The sequence below is a fragment of the Panthera pardus genome, unplaced genomic scaffold (assembly GCF_024362965.1).
Source record: "Panthera pardus isolate Hobbes unplaced genomic scaffold, ASM2436296v1 HiC_scaffold_6, whole genome shotgun sequence".
NCBI classification, from domain to species: Eukaryota; Metazoa; Chordata; class Mammalia; order Carnivora; family Felidae; genus Panthera; species Panthera pardus.
Window position 1 is genome coordinate 120,425,434 of NW_026526991.1, and position 12,497 is coordinate 120,437,930.

Sequence of the window (12,497 nt, forward strand, 5' to 3'; positions counted from 1 at the left end):
TCCAGATTATGTTCTCATTTTCCCAGATTTGTAGTGCCTTGGTAATTTATGTCTTAATAGCCAAGCTAAGATACCTATTTAGCATATCACTTAAAGTCTTTCATTAAGAAAAAAAACACAGTGTTTAATTTCTCAAAAGATTGGTAATATCACATTTTCTAAAAGGAAATAATGTTGGAAAATACAGGTTACAGTGTCCAATATTTGTTTTCCTTCAATTATTATCATTATCCTAGAAGTTCCAATATTATATAAATGATGCATTCCTTCTCTCATTAGATGAGTATCAATGGAAGGTTATTATGTGTCAGACGCACATCAACTCTGGTGCACATGACCCACTTCTACAAATTAACACTACATTGATTAGCAAACATGTTTCCATTTTAAAAATCTAACATGAAATACGAAATACAATGGGAAGTTAATATGTAATCTCAAGAACGAGAGGCAGATAAGAGGAAGATGGTTAAAAAATAAAAAAAGGACAACAGCAACAGACTGGAATATCAACCTCCCAATATAACAGATTCCCCAGAAGCTTCTCTGGGATTCTACTGCAATTACCTGAAGACCCATGGAGACAGCAGGTGAAATAGGTGATTACTGTTATCTGTCGCACCCGGGGAAAATTGAAAGAAAACGTAAAGTGTGATACCGTACGTGATTTATGTATAGAATTTTCATATTTCGTTAATTAGTAACATGTTACTTAATTCGATTCAGTCCAAATAATCCAGGTGCTGTAGTCATGTCAACTTTATGTGTACATATTTAAGAGCACCTGGAATGTATACACAGTCCCGCCTTGGGATGATTTGGCTTAAGAGTTTGCAGCCTGATGATGGTGTGAAGGCGATATACGTTCAGCAGAAACCGTGCTTTGAATTCTGAGTTCGGAGCTTTTCCCAGGCCATCGATACCTACACAGGCGCTAGGCTGTCTGCTGATGCTGGGCAGGGACGGCGAAGCCTCAGCTCCCGGGACAGCTGCGCCGTCACCAGGCTGAACAACCGATACACTCACAACCGTGCTGCACCCACGCGACCCTTCTGTGTTCCGCCTTCCGTGCCGTGCTCGCTAAATTACGGGAGACACTCAGCACTCCGTTACAAAGTAGTCTCTGCGTCTGATGATTTTGACCAACCGGAGGCGAATGTACGTGTTCGGAGCACGTTTAAGGTCGGCGAGGCTAAGCTGCAGGTTAGGTGTGTCAAACGCGTTTTCGGGGGCGCCTGGGTGGCTCAGTCGGTTAAGCGTCCGACTTCGGCTCAGGTCATGATCTCGCGGTCCGCGGGTTCGAGCCCCGCGTCGGGCTCTGTGCTGACAGCCCAGAGCCTGGAGCCTGTTTCGGATTCTGTGTCTCCCTCTTTCTCTGACCCTCCCCTGTTCATGCTCTCTCTCTCTCTGTCTCAAAAATAAATAAATGTTGAAAAAAAAATTTAAAAAAAAATAAAAACGCGTTTTCGACTTAGGATCTTTTCGGTTCACAATGGATTTCTCAGGACATAACCCTGTTGTAAGTTGAGAAGGTCTGTAATGGGCTGCACATTTTGTTTCGAAACAACAGAAGGATCAGTTCATCTATGTGAATGTTCACTTTTTTTTTTTTAATGTTTCCTAAGAGTAACGATATGCGGTAAACCGTTAATAAACACTGAGGGTCTTTTTTAAAAAAATCTATTATCTTTGTAATTCCCATGCATTTTATCCTTTTCTTGACTTGCTGTTAGAGTGCCATACCCTCCGTTTCCTCAACTCTATCGTGTTAATAATAAATGTTAATAATAATAATAAATAAAAGTCTATAATGTTAATAATAAAGCAAACTGTTCTTCTGACTTGTTACCCAATCCCAACCAAAGCTATTCTCTTTTTTTAGTTTTTTGTTGTTTTTTTTTTTTTTTTTCTGAGAGAGAGGTGGGGGGGCCTGAGTTGGGGAGGGGCCAAGAGAGATGAGGGACAGAGGATCTGAAGTGGGCTCTGTGCTAAAGATTCTTAACCAACTGAGCCACCCCGGCGCCCCCCAAGCTGTTCTCCACTCTGTCCACAACAGTGATGTTAAATGTGAGGAAGGCCAGGGATGGCCCTGGAGGAAGACTTCCTGTGAAGGTAGCAAGCTTCCCACAACATGGATGGAGCCGACTCATTCTGTACTTGAGACTTCATATACGTCACGTCTCCAAATGGATATGGTCCTATACAAACTGGGATCAGACACACGTCGTTATTTGCGAATGCTATCATTCTACTACCTTCATAGACACAAGGGATAAGGCAGTGCCTAGACAGGTAAGAACACAGTAGGCCGGGGGGCACCTGGGTGGCTCAGTTTGTCAGTTCGAGCCCCGCATCAGGCTCTGCGTTGGCAGTGAGGAGCCTGCTTGGGATTCTCTCTCTCTCTGCCCCTCCCATGCTCACTCTCCGTCTCTCTCAAAGAAACAAACATCAAAAAAACACAGTCGGCCTAGAGGATGCACACTGTACCATATTACACATGCTACAGACGATTTCATCCTGCCTCTGTCACTACTCTTTTTCCTATGGCATATCCTTCTCCTTTCCCTACTCCTGCTGTCTCTGGCATTTCTGTGCCAGTCACTGTTGGTGTCCACCCGGTAGCCTTTGTCAGCCGGGGCCTGAGGAGAAGTCAACTAGAAGCATCTGTGAAAGGTTTTTCTCTGTCATAAATGGAAACACAGGAGGAGGAAACACCGACTCTTTGCTGGACACGGGCAAGTGTGTGAATGACATCTGGAACTCCTACATCCATCTCGCAACTATAACGGAAGAAGTCGCCAATATTCTGAGGATGGCTGAGCACAAAAATGAAAAACATCTGGGTCCTCCCTGATACTGTTCGGCTGCATAACCAACCCCGGAATTGCCCTGACTCTGAACTTGTGTGCCACGGAAACTAAAAAATGTCCTTATCGGTTAGGCCATTTGTACTTGATAGTCTGTAGCTTAGAGCCAAAAACATCCTGGCGTAATCCCGTCCTCTCTCCTCCTCGGTAAATGGACGTGTTTTCCTCTCTTCCTCTGGTCGTCAGGTGTTCATGAAGTGCTCACTGAGTGAGAGAAACTTGGCCGGATCTTGGGGAAGCAGAATAAGCCACTGTTCTGTCCTAGCAGACTTAGCCCAGGGCGAATGCACGAACAGACCCCTGCCAGTGCGGAGCTAGGAGTCAAGTCTGTGGCGTGGCTGGGGAAAATGTACACGGGGCGTCCCAGGCAATGCCTCCCACGTCACCTCCTTCTCCCCTTTTCTTTTGTCCTGTGCTTTTCTACCCTGAAAAGAGCAGCCTTTGTAACCAATGCACAGCGAATTCTGGTACATTTAAAAATCACTTCCCGTAGGAGAAATGTCATGGGTTCATTTTTAAGTCTAATTTGAAAATGAATTTTGGTTCAATCAATTATCCTACTTACAAAATCAAAGATTGATACATATAGCCTCAGGTGCTCATTAAAGGTGTGACCAGAAGAAAAGCAGCAGGTCAAGAAATGTATCTTAGTGCCTGAGAATAGCCTCATTTAAAATTTTAACTAAATCTTCAAAACTTAGTTTTTAAAAAGTAAATCGTCTACTAGGCAGTAACATTCACCATAATCATTACCGTTAGATAACAAGCGAGATTGGAAGCAGTTATACAAAGAAAGATGCAGAGGGACACCTGGGTGGCTTGGTTGGTTAAGCGTCTAACACTTGGTTTTGACTCAGGTCGTGATCTCACAGTTCGTGGAATCGAGTCCCGCATCAGGCTCCTTCTGACAGCGTGGAGCCTGCTTGGGATTCTCCCTCTTTCTCTCTCCTTCTCTCACTGCCTCTCCCCCACTTGCACATGTTCCCTCTCTTAAAAGATAAATAAACTTAAAAAAAAAAAAAGATCATGGAAAAACTGAGAGGCAGAAGTGTGAAGAGTGACCCACACCGGCATTCCCACGTTGGCAGCACGGAGCCCGATGCCGAGCTCGATCCCATGAGATCACGACTTGAGCCAAAACAAGAGTCAGATGCTTAACCAACTGAGCCAGCCAGGCGCCCCTCGTAGTCATTTCTAGTAACATGTATATATGTGGCTGATGTGCATACAATTCTTTAAATATTAACAACATGAAATTTGGGGGTGAGAACTCCTTGCTTCTTACACAGTTGCTTTTTCTTAAGAATTTCATTCCGTGCTGTTCTCAGGATCTGGGGTTTGTTTCTTCTTTTTCCCAACAAAATAAAGGCTGAATTTGTAGTCCTCTCTCACTGACAGATGTGAAGTGTTACAACTTAAATGGGTCAAAATCTTTTTTATAAGATTATTCATTTATTATTTCTGAGAGAGAGAGAGAGAGAGAGAGAGAGAGAGAGCACTCACACAATTGGGGGAGGAGCAGAGAGAGAGGGAGACACAGAATCCCAAGCAGGCTCCAGGCTGTCAGCAGAGGGCCCGACATGGGGCTCGAACTCGTGAACTGAGAGATCATGACCTGAGCTGAAGCCGGACGCCTAGCTGACTGAGCCACCCAGTCGCCCCTGGATGAAAATCTTTCATTTAGAAAAATCAAAAAAAGCTTAGTACACTTTAATATTAAGACAAAAAGGGACACAGCATAAAGGGAGGACTTCCAAGGATGACAACATTCGTAAAATTAGTGCTGTCTCGAGCTGGCCGAACGGAAGACTAGAAATGGCTTTATGTTGTGGCCAGAAGAGGACAGGAACGCCCGTCAGTGTATATAACAGCCATGGCTGTTACAGGTCAAATAGAGAAATCAGGGAGAAGTGCTCACAGTGGCCTCAACCCCTCAACTTGTCTCAATTGTGGCGGCTGGTTGTTTGTTTAGATCTGGGGTGGTAAACTCACGTGTCCACAGGGCCCAGGAAGGTAACTAAAAGAAATGAAGTCAGAGGGGTGAGAAAAACACGGCGAGGGGAGGCAGCAGGAAAGTGGAAAAGGCTATGCACTGACTACAAGCAGCGGCGATCCCTTAGCCTCCGCCCAGCGTTGCCACGTAGGGATAAAGGCCTCCTGTTGTCAGATCTCGGGATTTTTCGAGAGAGGCCAGAAATCTGATTGTTAATGTGAAACCGCCTGGTTTTTAAGTATTGGCAACTTTTTCTTTTTTTCTCCCCCCACTCTGTGAGACAATCGGGTGCAGGCCAAACAAAACTCATCCGTCCGTGGGCCAGCTGCAGCCTGCAACCATCATTTCACAACCCTAGGCTTCAACTTTGCACCCTCTAAGACGATCTGTGGGGGGCCTCCTGGATGTGGAACGGTAATGTTGTTTCTACCTTTGATTCTTGAAGTCGTATCTTGGAGTCATAAAAGAACCACTGGAAATGAGGTGAAATGAAAATTTCAGAGGTGAATTGCAAGAAATTGATGAAACCCTAAAAACTGGCCTGCAAAAAAAAGAATTAATCTAAATATATGTCATGATACTTAACTAATTTTCTGCTCTTAATGCGGATACAGGAGAGAAGAGTTTGAGCAAAATTAAGCGTTCTATCAGGTGAAGTCATAAAAAGGACTCAAGAGGCAGGGGCACTCCAGAAGGAAAAAATAAATGTATTTATTTAGCACACTAATTGAGAAATTATTAGGCAAACACCTCAGGAACACTGATTTCTTTGAACTGTATTGCTTTTTAAATTACTTTGCAAACACCACTTTTAAATCACTGTTTCTAAGCCCTACAAAAAGTTCCATTTTGTTTCATTAAAAAAAAAAAAGAAAGTCATGGATCATCATTTCATTGCACTTAGGTGGCTGTGTTTCTCCATTTAAAGAGAGGAGGGTTTTCTTGCATCTGGCTCTAACATGTATCATCATCTCTTCAAAACCTTTTTTTTTTGAAATAAAGCAGGTGAAAAATACATTTAGAATTTGGCCACCACTTATGTTAATCTTATGTTGTAATAATCAGTCACCCCCAATTTTTCATAACTTGGTAAAATTATAGTAAAAGCAAATACGGTGTTGCAAAATTGCCAGAGCTGGTTATCTACTGACTCTACTCCAGTATGATTTGAGGAACGTCACTTCCAAAGTAAAATAAACTTCTCCTGGTTTTGGTCTAGCCCAGCTACTCCACTGCTTACTTAGTTATCTACTGCTGTGTAACAAATCACACCAGCTTAGCCGCTTAAAGGAGAAACATCTACTGTGTCCTAGTTTCTGTAGGTGGGGAATCAGGGAGTGGCATAACGGGGCGGTTCGGGCTGGGGCCTTTCACCGGGCTGCCGTCGGTCAAGAAGTCAGCTAGGCCTCCGATTATTCGGGGCTTGATTGGGTCTAGAGGATCTGCTTCTAAGCACACTCGTGGGGAGGTTGGAAGAAGCCTTCATCGGTTCCTCCCCATTTCTGGGGCCTTTCCAGAGGCTGCTTAGGAGGAGGCCTCTCCCAGAGCGAACGATCCAAAAGGGAGAATCCAAGACAAAATGGCAGTAGCCTTTCATGCTCTGACCGTCACTTCTGCTATGGCTCACTGGCAAAATGTGGGAGGAGGCAACGCAAGGAGGTGAACAGGAGGAGGTGGGCATCATGGAGGGCTGGGGGTGGGGGGCCTCATGGAGGCTGGATTTATTCCTCATCAGTGCATCTGAGAGAGACGACATCCCCCCATCGGGAACAAGGCTCATGATAACTAGGATTCCGAGCTGAGAGACAGACCTCTCCCATTGGAGGTGGGAGGGAGAGAAAGGTGCAGAGGGAATTTGCATGTTATTATGAAAAGGTCTAATATATGATTTTTCTTTATCTTCCCCACCGCACAGACGATATTTTTCCCACTCGCGTTACTTCCACACCACTTCTTTCCAATCTTCAGAGCCACTGGTCTAAACTGTACACATGGGTTGAGCGTTTGAGAGATGAAGGGTTAACATACATACACATGCTTTGAAGGTTAAATAATTCTGGCTCCTTTAAAAAAGTCAAGTGAGTCAAATAAGCCATTGATCTGGAGTTAATGGTGCCGTAGAAAGAAATTACAATCAGCTGGGATGGATGGCACACTCACAGGGCTCCAACATAACCAGCAGCTTCAAAATAAGGCAAGGAAAAGGACTGGAGACAAGAGAAAGAGAACATGGGAAACAAGACAGACTCGGGTATGGCCTTGGAAGTTAATAGGTAACATAAGATTTAAAGCAATTTTTAAAACCCCCGTGTTGGCAATTTTTAGTGTTTGACTTATAACTACTTCACAGCTAGGACTCGGCCGAGTGGAAGAAGGCAAAAACTCCATACAGAGGGGGTTTGCAGTGCTCTGTCCGTGAAGAAACTGATCTTAAGTTACTTAGATATTTTACAAAATACACTTTTTGTGTCTAGCAATGGATTCATTTGTTTCCCAGCCGTTGGATAGGTATGTACTATTGCACGCGTGGTCGTAGTCTCACCTCTGCCTACAATTTTGCCTCCTGCATCACCAAGAGACAACTGACACGGAAAGTGTGCATCTTGTTATCCAGACTCCACTGGCGTTCTTTCTTTGCTCCAGCCCAGTTTTAGGTAAGCGCCTGCCTTCGAGGAGCTGGGGCTGACAGAGGAGGCCAGAGAGCAAAGGGCTGCTGGGGTGCTGGTGGACTCTCTCCAAGAACACGCAAAGAGGAGACAGCAGAGGGACACAAACGACATCCTGGGTGATTAGAAGGTTGCCTAGATGCTTTTGTGAAAGTGGTCCCTGGTCCATAGCTCTTGGCGTGGCTCCCTCTGGGTGGTTCCTAGAAGCTGCCCGTGGGTGCCCACTGCTCACTTTTACTCCTGAGGATCGATGCAGCCCAGCACTTTTTTTTTTTTAATTTTTTTTTTTTAACGTTTATTTATTTTTGGGACAGAGAGAGACAGAGCATGAACGGGGGAGGGGCAGAGAGAGAGGGAGACACAGAACCGGAAATAGGCTCCAGGCTCTGAGCCATCAGCCCAGAGCCCGACGCGGGGCTCGAACTCACGAACCGCGAGATCGTGACCTGAGCCGAAGTCGGACGCTCAACCGACTGAGCCACTCAGGCGCCCCAGCCCAGCACTTTTAATCAGTGCATAATACCCCACTGAGGAAATACATGCCATAATTTACTTAACTATCCCCCTGCTTTGGGACATTCGTTCTGCTTGATTTGGGTTTGGGTTGGGGCCATTACAAAGCACAGTGTGGTGAACCCCTCTTTGTGCATTAAAGCTTACGGATTGGTTATCTATCGCTGTGTAACAAATGACCCAAACTCAACAGCTTCAAACAACATCATCCGCTATGCCCCATTCTCTGTGGGCCAGGAATCCAGAAGCAGCCTAGCCGAGTGGTTATGGCTCCAAGTTACTCAGAAAGTTGCCGCCACTCTGCCAGCTGGGGTCATGGTCATTTGAGGGCACAGCTGGGGGACGGTCCGCTTCCGAGCTCACTCAGCGGAGCGTGTTTTTGGGGAAGCTCCAGCTTCTAGCGGGTTGTCGGAGACCTCAGCTCCTCACCATGTGGCCCTTTCCCGAGGCTGGCTGTCCAAGTGTCTTTGTGTCACAGCAGCTGGCTTTCCCCGGAACAATGGGATACAGAAAGGGAGAGAGACCCTGGAAAGAAGCCTCAATCTTTTATAGCTGGTCAGCTATTCTCAGAAGTAACCTACCATCACTTCCACCATATCCCAGTGGTCACACAGACCCATCCCACAGACCCGTCTCCCAGCAGGAGAGAACTACACAAGGGTGTATCAGGACCCACGGCCTCTGAGGGGCATCTTGGAGGCTGGCTACCACTGGTCACACGTACGTCTAGAATTCCACAGGATATACAAACACACATGCATGCATAGGTATGTGCGTTCATGTGTGTATTTACCTATGAGAGTGGCCCAGGGGTGCAATTACTGGGGGGAAGAGTGTTGACATTTTTTCGGGTTCTTGGTATTTTTGGCTTCACCACGTGAAACTGCTGTTTTTGTTCCGTCAGCACCAATTGAATATAGGCAATTTCATCCAGGTCAACCTCATACAAGCCAACCTCGAATGCACCGCAATCTTGTTTATTTTACAGGTATATGTCTCCACCACCCTGTCTCACCATGTGGGAGACTGGCAGTCTGGCCACTCATTTTATAAAGCGCATTGTAGTCCTTACATCGAGCAAGTGACTGCTCAAAGTCGAATCATCATTTACTTCTCCCCAAGTGGTATTTTTAGTTCCAAATTCCTAACTTACTGCATACTACAGTTTAGTTACACTGGTTAAAAAACATGAAAATTATGGATGACTTTTTCAGACCACATGTGGCATTGCCACTATATTGCCTTTTAACAACCACAAAGCAGAGGCACGCTAATTCTAAGTCAGCACTGTCCAACAGGAATGCGGACCATGTATATAATTTAAAATTTTCTAGTAGCCACATTTAAAAAGCAAAAAAAGAAGTAGGTGAAATTAATTTTAAAGAAATACATTATTTAACGCAATATATCCAAAACATTATCATTTCAACATGTGGTCAGCATTTTAAAACTTTAACAAGATATTTCACATTGTTGTTTTTTTTTTTTTTTCCATATCAAGTCTTGGAAATCTAGTGTGTATTTTGCACTTACGATACATCTCAGTTCAACTACTAAATTTTCACTAGAAATACTCGATCTGAGGGCGCCTGGGTGGCTCAGTCGGTTAAGCGGCCGACTTCGGCTCAGGTCATGATCTCGCAGTCCGTGAGTTCAAGCCCCGCGTCGGGCTCTGTGCTGACAGCTCAGAGCCTGGAGCCTGTTTCAGATTCTGTGTCTCCCTCTCTCTCTGACCCTCCCCGGTTCATGCTCTGTCTCTCTCTGTCTCAAAAATAAATAAACATTAAAAAAAAAAAAAAAAAAAGAAAGAAAGAAATACTCGATCTGTATTTAGATTTCAAAAAGTTTACGGACGAAAGAGTAGATTTATATACCCAAGTTGTTTCAGTCATGCCTAAAATATTCCCAGTACTTGAACTGGTTATCAATTTTTTAATTTATATTAATTAGAAGTAGATAAAAATTTAGTTCCTCAGATGCCCTAGCCACAATTCAAGTATGCAATAGTAGCCTGTGACTAGTGCACTACCATATTGGTAAACCTGTAGTTTAAAATCAAAGGATGGGGCGCCTGGGAGGCTCAGTCAGTTAAACATCTGACTTTGGCTCAGGTCGTGATCTCACGGTTCGTGAGTTTGAGCCCTGCACTGGGCTTTGCACTGACAGCATGGAGCCTGCTTGGGATTCTCTCTCTCCCTGTCTCTCTGCTCCTCCCCTGCTCGCGCACACACACACACACACACACACACACACACACACACACAATCTCCCTCTCTCTCTCTCTTTCTCTCAAAATAAATAAACTTAAAAATCAAGTCAAATCAAAGGAGATATAGAGAAATGGCCAGTAATAGAATTATCACACAAATAGTTAAACAACTGCAGTTAATAGCTTCCCAAGGCCAGAGGTCCTATCTCGCGCAAAATGCTTTGGTGCAATTAACTTATACTACGTCTTTATAGCAAGCTGCTTCATTTATCTAAAGGCACGGATGAGAGCAAAGTGGGCTAAAAAGTTAACTGTGCAAAATCAGCCAGACAACATGGTAATTGTACAGTAACTATTTTCCCTGTAGACAATGGATTTTAAAATCTATGGTAAGATAAGATAATGAACATGACTTATTCAAAGTAGAACTTTTTTTTTTTTTTTTTTTTAAAGTAGGCTTCACATCCAGCACAGAGCTGAATGTGGGGCTTGAACTCACCACCCTGAGATCAAGGATCAGATACTTAACTGACTGAGCCACCCAGGTGCCCCTCAAAGTACAATTCTTATGCTAACAAAGCTCTGAGCCTTTAATAAGTGAACTCGTGTAGATGTTTGGGAAATGCTTAATTGCAGTACTTGCAAATATCAAATCCACTACGACTAATGTACTTCTAGAAATTCAAATGTAGATAAAAGAGTGGTTTTACCCTCAATATCTAAACGGTGTTAGAAGGTTTCATACACTAGTGATTGGAAAATAAACCAAGTTCGAAAAACAATTTTGTTCAAACCCAAAAAATAAGTTCTGATATACTGTTCAAACTGGTAAGATACAAATACCCTTCTCTCTATCCACTCAGCACGCAATTTCGTGACGTTTCTTGTGCAGGTATTTGCAACCGATAGAAAACAAAGCCTCAGACTAAAAGAATATTAGGTGGAATCAGGTAGAGGAAGTATTCTGGTGGGTAGAGGGCTTTCCTTTCTCCTGAAACTGTACTATCAATGTTACTTTTTTCTTATTTCTATGCCCAAAGTCTGTCCAGTGCTTATCTGGATGTAACAATGTTCTTAAGAAGGATATAAACATTGCCCTTTCTGCAATGGTACAAAAAGCATAACATGTAATTCTTTTCCTTGGTCCAACTTAGAATCACCCAGTGTGTTATCTGTACTCTTAAGACCGTATTGTACATGGTCAGCTGTCTGCATGACCTTTATGCTCATCTATATCAATATTTCTATCTTATCATAAGCTCCTACAGGTAAGGTATTAGCTGACTTACTTTACTTTGTATAGTCAGGAAGACGTGCTAACATTCCACATTAAGTGACTCAGATACTTTTCGATGATTATAGTGATGGTGATGGTGATAAAGAAATTGTTCGCTAGCCTCATATATGAAGTTATAGGTCTCAGTGACTCAGGAATCTGAGATTACAGAATTATATGGTATTGTTCTATATTCTGAATTCTTAAAAAAACACACAAAAAAATCTCAGAAGGTTTTATCAACCAAGAGTTTATAACTTTAAAAATTTAAATAAAAATACAGGACCTATTTTTTCACAACCTATTTTTTCTTTTACTAGCACACACACTAACCCTAGAAATGACTAACAAATTAGGTAACCACTGAGTAAACTTATAATTAAAGTGTTACTTTAACACATTTGGCCTCCGTGCCAAAAGAAAATACACAAGACATTTGTTTTTGCTTTGTCTTTTTTCACGACCACTTAAATAAATAGAAAAGTTACTTGTGGAAATCAATGTTAGGATCAAAATAGTTGTAACATGTAATGCATATAATCCCATATACATCATTTGCCTCCATGCACATATGTTCCTCAACCCCTCCAAGATAAAATAAGTTGTAAAAAGCAAAAGTACAGAAATCAACATTATTATCTACAAGCATCAGTAAAGACAGTTGTCTATAGGGTTTTTAAAATAACTTTTAAAAATTTAAATCCAACGTAGTTTACATACAGTGTGATAATGGTTTCAGGAGAATTTAGTGAGCCATCACTTACATATAACCCCCAGTGCTCATCCCAGCAAGTGCCCTCCTTCATGCCCATCACCCATTTACCCATCCCTCCACCCAACAACCCCGCCAGCGGCCCTCAGTTTGTTCTCTGTATTTAAGAGTCTCTTATCGTTTGCCTCCCTCTGTTTTTATCTTATTTTTTCTGCCTTTCTCTATACTCATCTGTCGTGTTTCTTAATAAGTCAGAGAAAG

The 12,497-nt window shown here is 43.2% G+C and overlaps 1 protein-coding gene across 5 annotated transcripts in view; it reads right to left on the reverse strand.

The window, feature by feature from the left end:
* The window catches only part of SPAG6 (sperm associated antigen 6), a 69,072-nt gene that overhangs the window by 27,373 nt on the left and 29,202 nt on the right, over positions 1–12,497 (reverse strand). The gene's annotated exons all lie outside the window — the stretch shown is intronic.